Here is an 8,750-nt window from a genome sequence, read left to right as displayed (position 1 = left end):
CCTCCTAAATTCAAGCAATTCTCGTGCCTCAGCCTCCCGAGTAGCTGGGACTACAGGCATGCACCACCACACCCACTTACTTTTTGTATTTTCTGTTAGAGACAGGGTTTCACCATGTTGGCCAGGCTGGTCTTAAACTCCTGACTGCAGGTAATCCACCCACCTGGGCCTATCAACGTGCTGGGATTACAGGCGTGAGCCACCACGCCCGGCCCAAAACAATATTTTTAATAAAGACAGGCTCAGCAGAATGAGTAGAGGAGAAAAGATAAGCCCGTAAGTGTTCCTGTCTGTGCCTCATTCTGTGGCATCTATGAGTCCACAGTTTGCTACTCAGAGCGGAAGACTGTTTAGATCGGGGGTGAGGTATGCCTTTCAGATTAGGAATATGGATATGGGATTTCAGGACTACCACCGCCACCTGACCTTGCAGCCTGTAAATTAGGGCGATGTTGAATTAGGTAACAGCATTTTGGGGGATTTCAGACATGAATGGAGAAGGGGGGCCGGGAGACAAATTTACTTTGTTCAGAACTTCATGCATTTCCAGTGCAGTTCCCTCCCCCTGCTGGTCCAGGCAGCATGGTGCTTTGAATAAAGGTCAGCTAGAGGGTCACCCGCCAATTATTCTCTTCTACTGGCAAGGAGGAGGAAGCCCCTGCCCCCTTATCCACGGCAAAATCCTGGGCTTCTCCGACAGCTGCAAATTCCTCCCCGGGGCTGCAAAGCTTCTAGGGTTGCCATGGTCCATGGGAGTGAAATGTTGGCCGCCCTCTGCTACCCTAGCCCCGAGCAGGCTGTTGCAGCCTTCTCTCCTGCCCCTTTCAAAAGCTTTTAAAGGCGATCCCAGGGGGGAGGGAGGATGGGACACTAACCAGGGCTTCCGTCCAAGCAGCCAGGGCGAATAAAAGAGGCTTTTCTCAAACGAACGGGGCAAACCCTGGGCTTGTTTCAAAGGATTTTTAACCCGCGGTCTTTCCCGAAGGGAAGTGGGGAGCAGAGATGGTTCTTCCCGAGCTTAACCTGCTGTAGAGAGCTCCTTTCAGCATTTTTTCCAGGGATGCCTCATCCAGGGTCTTTCCCTGGAGGGAGGCGAGGGCAGAGATGATCCTTCCCAATCCCAACCTTAACCTGCTGTCGGAAGCTCCTCGCAGCCGGTTCAAAGGATTTCTCACCCTGGTCTGGCGGGAAGGGGAGGGCAAACAAAATGAATCAGCCCCAAAGAGCAGGCTGAGGTCGAGGCTGAATGGGGCTCTTGGGTGTGACTTGCAAATTATGGGAACACTTAGCAAGAGAAATGACGAGAAGCCCCTCCAAGCAGGCCTCTGGGTTTTCCCTCGCACCTTGCTTCCAGTGCCGGGGCTTGGGAGGGTCCGAGGGCGGAGCGGCTGGCGCGCCGGGGCCGGGGTCGCCGCCACCGGCCGCGGTGGGCGCAGACAAAGAGGCGGGGGGGCGGTGCGGTGCGGGGCGCGGGCGGCAGGGCCGGTGCGGGCTCTGGGGGCCGGGCCCGCCGGGCGGGCGCGGCGGCGGATCGCGGGGAGGAGTCGCGCGGCGTCTTCTCCGGGCGGCGCGCGCCCGCCCGGCCCTACGGCGGCGGCGGCGCGTCACGCTCTCCCCCGCCCCGAGCCGACGAGCCGGCAGGCGGGAGGCGGCGGCCGCGGCGGCTGCTGCTGCTGCAGTGGGGCAGGTGGCGGCGACCGGCGGCGTCAGAGGCGGTGAGAGGAGCGCGGCACGAGCCCTCTCCCCTTCCCGGCCCCCTCCTCCCCTGCCCGCCTCCCGGCCCGCGCGCGGGGCCCGCCCGGGGTCGGGTCGGGGGTCGAGGCCCGGCGTACGGGAGCAGGGCTGAGCCTCGGGCGCTGGGGCCATCCGGGAGGGGAGCGCGGGAGTCTCGGGTGGCCGGCGCCGGAGGCCGGGGTCCCTCTGCAGCTGGAAGAGTGGCGGCCCTGTCAGCGCCGAGCCGGGCCTTCCCTTCCTCCGCCCGCCTCAAGATGGAGCTTGGACTCCTTGCCCCTGCGCCGCCCCAGGCGCCGCTCCCTCCCTCGTGTCCTGCTCCCTCCCCTGGGCCGCGGGGCGGGTGTGGGGTCGGCAGGACCTCCGGGAGGCCGAGGCCGGGCGGGACCTGTTGCCCTGGGCGCCGCGCCTGTCACCTGAGCGCATTCCTCAGGCCCTGGGCGCTCGGCGCCTGCGAGCCGGCATGGAGGGCACCCCGGCCCGGCTTCCCCTGCTGCCCCGGCTTTTGTTTCCCTCCCGAGTGGGGCTGTGATTCTCGGAGACCCGGGGAGGCTGGAGGTGGCCAGATCGCTCTCGGGTTTCCGAAATCACACCGCTGCCCGGTAACCCGAACCTTCTACCGCGGCAGGGGATTGGCGTTGAAGGCGGATGACACTTGTTCTGAGGCGATTTTACAAGCAGAGCCTAGCGATTGCCCGAATTGGAAGGTCCTGGCTTTCGAAGATCGGATTTTGATTCAGGGGTGAGTCCTGAATCCGGCTGTTTCTCCACTTCATGTGGCTTTTCCATCTGGCAGGAGCCGAGCGCCACCCCCTCCTCGCTGCACAGCCCCACCTCTTTGGTATGGAGAAATTACACGTTGTCCGTCATCGGTTTAGATACCTGTTTTTAGCAAAACTTGGGCGCCAGTGAACTGTTTTTTTAAAAAGAGGGCGGAGAAGATTCTGTAATTGTGTGTGTGTGATTCAGCAACCTGGCCTTCTTCCTCTCTGAGGACAGTGGCCCCTAGCAGCTCTGTAAGTATTAAGTGTTGTCGCCGCCGCTGTCATTAGGGTTATGATTCTGGCTGTTCTTATTATTTGATTTTTATCACTACTGTTACCTATGGTATCCACGAATCAGGAATGTGTTTGTTTGACTTTCAGATTTAATGGTAACCTTTGGCAGGAATCCCCAGGCATGTCACTTCTCAGCCTTGGGGCCTTCTTTTCTCTGTAAATTACAACAGTGCACATGTATTGAAGGCATCTCGTGGCCAGGCTCTGGGCAAGGCTTTTATTTGCTTTATTTCATTTAACCAACTCTACCCAGTGAGGGTGCTGTAATTATGTGCATTTGACAGGAGGTCATAGAAAGAAAGGTCAAGTAACTTGACAAGAGTCATACAGCTGATGACCCTGTACTAATCGAATAACTAAGTACCTGAAGTCAGAATACCTTTCACCAGCATGTGAGCTCAGGTATTCTGACTTAAGGTGCTTAGTTATTCCATTAGGGAATCTGTGGCAAAAAGCAAGTCTGGCTTGTTTATTTATAAGAGGGTGCCTCACTCTGTCGCTGAGGCTGGAGTGCAGTGAGATATCAGCTCACTGCAACCTCTGCTTCCTGAGTTCAAGCTATTCTCATGCCTCAGCCTCCTGAGTAACTGGGATTACAGGTGCCTGCCAACATGCCCGGCGAATTTTTGTATTTGTAGTAGAGATGGGGTTTCACTGTGTTGCCCAGGCCGGTCTCGAACTCCTGGGCTCAAGTGATCCACCCGCCTTGGCTTCCCAAAGTGCTGGGATTACAGGTGTGAACCACCGCACCTGTCACCAAGCTGGTCTTTATGAAAGCGAAGTTGAAATTGGTGATTGCTTGTGCCCAATTTTTAAGGTTCAGAGAAAGCAGTTAAGTACATCTTCCCACTAGATCTAGTTCAAAGAGTTAAAACTGAAACTGCATGGGACCCTGGGTAGGTATTTTGCCTGAAGATCAAGGTTTTCCCCTTCCCTACTTTTTAAATCATTGCTTGAACTCCAGCTTGCACTTGAGCATGACATAAACTAATCTGGTTTCTGTCCTATTGAGGAGTTTAGAATCTGACATCCTTATCCTTTTTTTTTGGACACAGTTTCACTCTTGTTGCCCAGGCTGAAGTGCAGTGGTGCAATCTTGGGTCACTGTAACCTCTGCCTCCTGGGTTAAAGCTGTCATCCTGCCTCAGCCTCCCAAGTAGCTGGGATTACAGGTGGCTGCCACCATGTACGGCTTTTTTGTATTTTTAGTAGAGATGGGGTTTCATTATGTTGACCAGGCTAGTCTCCAACTCCTGACCTCAGTTGATTCACCTGCCTCAGCCTCCCAAACTGCTGGGATTACAGGTGTGAGCCACTGCACCGGCCTGGTGCCCTTAAATTTTTTTTTTTTTTTTTTTACCTAGTGGCTAACATTCACTCTGTCACATCCCATGTGACTCATAACGGGTGTGAACTAACTCAGTCATGTTTGACTCTTGCTTTTTAAGTGCTGTCTGCTGGGTATAAGAGATGAATTGATTGTCTTATGTCACATACTGGTCACCTGGTGTTCTTCATTACTACTTACAGGTAGATTTGTGGTCTTCCTTGAATACATATATCAAGGCCAGGGTCTTCACGTTATGGACTCTTGCAGAATTCTGCGGAGTTTCGTGTACTTTGTAAATGTTTCTTATGTATTTTTTTAATTAAGATTTTTCTTTTTCTTTTTTTCTTCCATTTTAAAAAAATTTTTCATTTTTATTTATTTTTTTGAGACAGAGTCTCACTCTGTTGCCCAGGGGTGCAGTGGTGCAATTTTGGCTAATGACAACCTCTGCCTCCTGGGTTCAAGTGATTTTCCCACCTCAGCATCCTAAGTAGCTGGGACAACAGGCACCTGCCACCACGCCTGGCTAATGTTTGTATTTTTAGTAGAGCTGGGGTTTTGCCTTGTTGGCCAGGCTGGTCTCAAACTCTTGACCTCAAGTGATCCGCCTGCCTTGGCCTCCCAAAGTGTTGGGATTATAGGTTTGGGCCACTGCGCCCGGCCATTTCTTAGTTAATTGAAAATTTAAGGTTCATAAATTTTAAGATTGACTTTATAGAAGTCAAAGCCAAAGGAAAAAACAGAAGGTAGTGTAGTAAAGTCACAGAAAGAGGGTTTAATATTTGTTAACATTACAAGAGAATTTTGTTTGTATAGTGTTAACTAAATTGAGACTTTGACTTTGTATGACTTTCCACTATCCAAATAATCAACTTCTTTCTCTAAGTGAGAGGTCAAATGTGTTTTTCTCTGATATGAAGAGTAGGCACAGACAGTGTTTATTAGTCATGGCAAGCCTGTAGTTCTCCTTTACAGTACTTTTTTTTTAAGAGACAGGGTCTCACCTTGTCACCCAGGTTGGATTGCAGTGGCACAATCAGTTCACTTCAGCCTCAAACTCCTGGGCTCAAGCAGTCCTCCAGCTTCAGCCTCCTGAGTAGCTAGGACTACAGGTGTGTGCTATCATGACTGGCTAATTTAAAATATATATAAATTATGTATATATGTGTGTATATATTTTTATATATATACATGTGTATATATGTGTGTATATACATATACACATATACCCGTATATATACATGTGTATATATATATGTGTGTACATATATACACATATATGTATGTATATATATGTATGTATACATGTGTGTATATATATATACATATATACATGTATATATACATATATACATGTATATATATATTTTTTGAGAAGGAGTCTCCGTTGCCCAGGCTGGAGTATATATATATATATATATATATATATATGTATGTGTATATGTGTGTGTGTATATATATATATATATGTATGTATATATATACATATATACGTGTATATATACATATGTATGTGTATATATATATATTTTTTTTGAGGAGTCTCTGTTGCCCAGGCTGGAGTGCAATGGCGCGATCTTGGCTCACTGCAACCTCTGCCTCCCAGGTTCAAGTGATTTTCCTACCTTAGCCTCCCGAGTAGTTGGGATTACAGGTGCCTGCCACTACGCCCAGCTAATTTTTGTATTTTTAGTAGAGATGAGGTTTCACCATGTTAGTTAGGCTGATCTCGAACTCCCAACCTCAGATGATCAATCTGTCTTGGCCTCCCCAAGTGCTGGGATTATAGGCGTGAGCCACTATGCCTGGCTAAACAAATTTTTTTTTCCTGTAGAGATGAGGTCTTGCTATGTTTCTCTGGCTTGTCTCAAACTCCTAGGCTCAAACAGTCCTCCTAACTTGGCCTCCCAAAGTGCTGGGATTACTGGCATGAGCCACCATGTCCAGCCCCACTATCCAAATAATCAACTTCTTTCCTCTTCCTTGTACAAATGAGGTGGAAGGTCAAGCACGTTTTTCTTTTATTTGAAGAGTAGACAGTGTTGTTTATTATGACAAGTCTGTAGTTCTCTGTTGCAGTATTTTTGAAGTGTGACAGCTTCTCTAAAGGCAGCTTGTAGGGCTATGATGTACTATCTGTGGTCTGTAACTATGTCTCATTTGGTATTCACGCAACAAATATTTATTGAGCATGTACTGTGTGCCAGGTACCATTCTAGATGCTGGTGATACAACAGTGAATAAAAGACAAATCCCTATTCTCTTGGAACTTCCCTTCAAGTAGTGAGGGCAGACAAGAAGCAGAAATTAAGTTTATTTTAGGTTAGGTGATACATGGGAATGAAAAAAAAAATCGGAGAAGGCTACTCAGGAGGCTGAGGCAGGAGAATGCCTTGAACCCTGGAGGCAGAGGTTGCAGTGGGCCGAGATCGTGCCACTGCACTCCAGCCTGGGTGACAGAGTAAGACACTGTCTCAACAAAAAAAAAAAAAAAAAAAAAAAAAAAAAAAAAAAAAAAAAAAAAAAAAAAAAAAAAAAAAAAAAAAAATCAGAAGCGAAAGTATGAAGTACTGTGGCTAAGAGTTAGAATAATAGAAATGTTACATAGGGCAGCAAGAAGAGACCTAGCTGAGGATGTGACTTTTGAGTAGAGACTTAAAGGAAGTGAGGGAATGTAGAGCCCAGAGAGAAAAACATCCTAGGAAGAAGGAAGGAGGAGGCAGGACATTTAAGACTTTCTAGACTGGAGTCCTTAAAATATGTATTTGTTGAAATATGAAAAAATATGGAATAATTTTATGTCTTTTTTTTTTTTTTGAGATGGAGTCTCGCTTTGTCCCCAGGTTGGAGTGCAGTGGCATGATCTCAGCTCACTGCAACTTCTGACTCCCTGTTTCAAGTGATTCTCCTTGTACCTAAAAAGTGCAATGTTATTTTCAATTAAAAAAACAAAAAAAGTTATTCTCCTGCCTCTGCCTCCTAAGTAGCTGGGATTACAGGCATGCACCACCACGACCAGCTAATTTTTGTATTTTTAGTAGAGATGGGGTTTCATCATGTTGGCCAGGATGGTCTTGATCTCTTGACCTCATGATCCGCTTGCCTCAGCCTCCCAAAGTGCTGGGATTACAGGTGTGAGCCACCGCCCCAGCATTTTTAACTTTTGTTTATGTTTTCTATTGAATTGAGACAGAGTCTCACTCTGTCACCCAGGCTGGAGTGCAGTGGCTTGATCCTGGCTTACTGCAACCTCCGCCTCCCAGCTTCAAGCGATTCTCCTGCCTCAGCCTCCTGAGTAGCTGGAATTACAGGCGCATGCCACCATACCCAGCTAATTTTTGTATTTTTAGTAGAGACGGGGTTTCACCATGTTGGCCAGGATGGTCTCAAACATCTGACCTCTGGTGATCTGCCCACCTCACCTCCCAAAGTGCTTGGATTGCAGGCATGAGCCACTGCGCCCAGCCTTTTATTGCTTTTATTTTTTAGAGATAGGGTCTTACTCTGTCACCAGGCTGGTGTGCAGGGGTACAATTATAACTCACTGTAGCTTCAGACTCCTGGGCTCAAACCAGCCTCCTGCCTCAGCCTCCTGAGTAGCTAGGACCACAGGTGGGCACCACCATGCTCAGCAAAACTTTTTTGGAACTCTTGGTCTCAAGTGATCCTCCCACCTTGACCTCCCAGAGTGTTGGGATTACAGGTGTGATCCACCACACCCGGGCACCATGTTATTGTTGTAATTATTTTTTGAGATGGAGTTTCCCTCTTGATGCCCAGGCTGGAGTGCAATGGTACGATCTCAGCTCACCACAACCTCCAACTCCGGGGTTCAAGCGATTCTCCTGCCTCAGCCTCCCGAGTAGCTGGGATTATAGGCATATGCCACCACACCTGGCTAATTTTGTATTTTTAGTAGAGATGGGGTTTCTCCATGTTGGTCAGGCTGATTTCAAACTCCCAACCTCAGGTGATCTGCCTGCCTCAGCCTCCCAAAGTGCTGGGATTACAGGCGTGAGCCACTGTGCCCGGCCCAGTTTAGGTTATTTTAAGTAATGCACCGAATGCTTTGGCAATGACACAAAGGCCAGCCCAGTACTTGATGTTCAGATGTGCTATTGAACGTATGCTTTCCTATTTGTGTGCATCTATTCAGGTTCTTTGCTTACCTTTGGGAGGCCATGTAAATTGATATTTGCATATATAGCTGCTTTTTCCTGGAATTGCACACCTTATAGCAAAGCCATCCTTTTTAGTCTTAAAAGTTTTATAGTTCAAAATCTATGTGGTTTTTTTTTGTTATTATTATTATTTTTTGAGACGGGTCTCCCTCTGTCACCCAAGCTGGAGTGGAGTAGCTTGATCCTGGCTCACTACCACCTCTGCCTCCCAGGTTCAAGCAATTCTCCTGCCTCAGCCTTCTGAGTAGCTGGGATTACAGGCACTCGCCACCACGCCCAGATGATTTTTGTATTTTTGGTAGAAATGGGGTTTCACCATGTTGTCCAGGCTGGTTTCGAACTCCTGACCTCAGGTGATCTGCCTGCCTCAGCCTCGCAAAGTGCTGGAATTACAGGCATGAGCCACTGTGCCTAGCCAAAATTTATGTTTAATAGAAAACTTTAGATAAG

At 48.4% G+C, this 8,750-nt stretch overlaps 1 protein-coding gene across 22 annotated transcripts in view; it reads left to right on the top strand.

Moving 5' to 3' along the window:
- Positions 1–1,567: 1,567 nt before the first annotated feature.
- Positions 1,568–8,750, top strand: part of CLIP1 (CAP-Gly domain containing linker protein 1) — a 141,335-nt gene continuing 134,152 nt past the window's right edge. For 15 of the 22 annotated variants that reach the window (XM_037744215.1, XM_037744214.1, XM_037744218.1 and 12 more), the window contains exons 1-2: positions 1,582–1,715; positions 2,360–2,473. The gene's annotated coding sequence lies outside the window, so the exon portion shown is untranslated. Of the gene's footprint in view, positions 1,716–2,359; positions 2,573–2,618; positions 2,748–8,750 lie in introns of those variants that run through there. The other 7 variants (XM_017544323.2, XM_017544328.2, XM_017544319.2 and 4 more) reach the window with 4 other exon arrangements.

Source organism: Cebus imitator, unplaced genomic scaffold (assembly GCF_001604975.1).
Source record: "Cebus imitator isolate Cc_AM_T3 unplaced genomic scaffold, Cebus_imitator-1.0 Scaffold169, whole genome shotgun sequence".
Classification (NCBI taxonomy): domain Eukaryota; kingdom Metazoa; phylum Chordata; class Mammalia; order Primates; family Cebidae; genus Cebus; species Cebus imitator.
The sequence above is the reverse complement of the archived record's forward strand: the minus strand, read 5'-3'. Positions and strand labels throughout refer to the sequence as shown.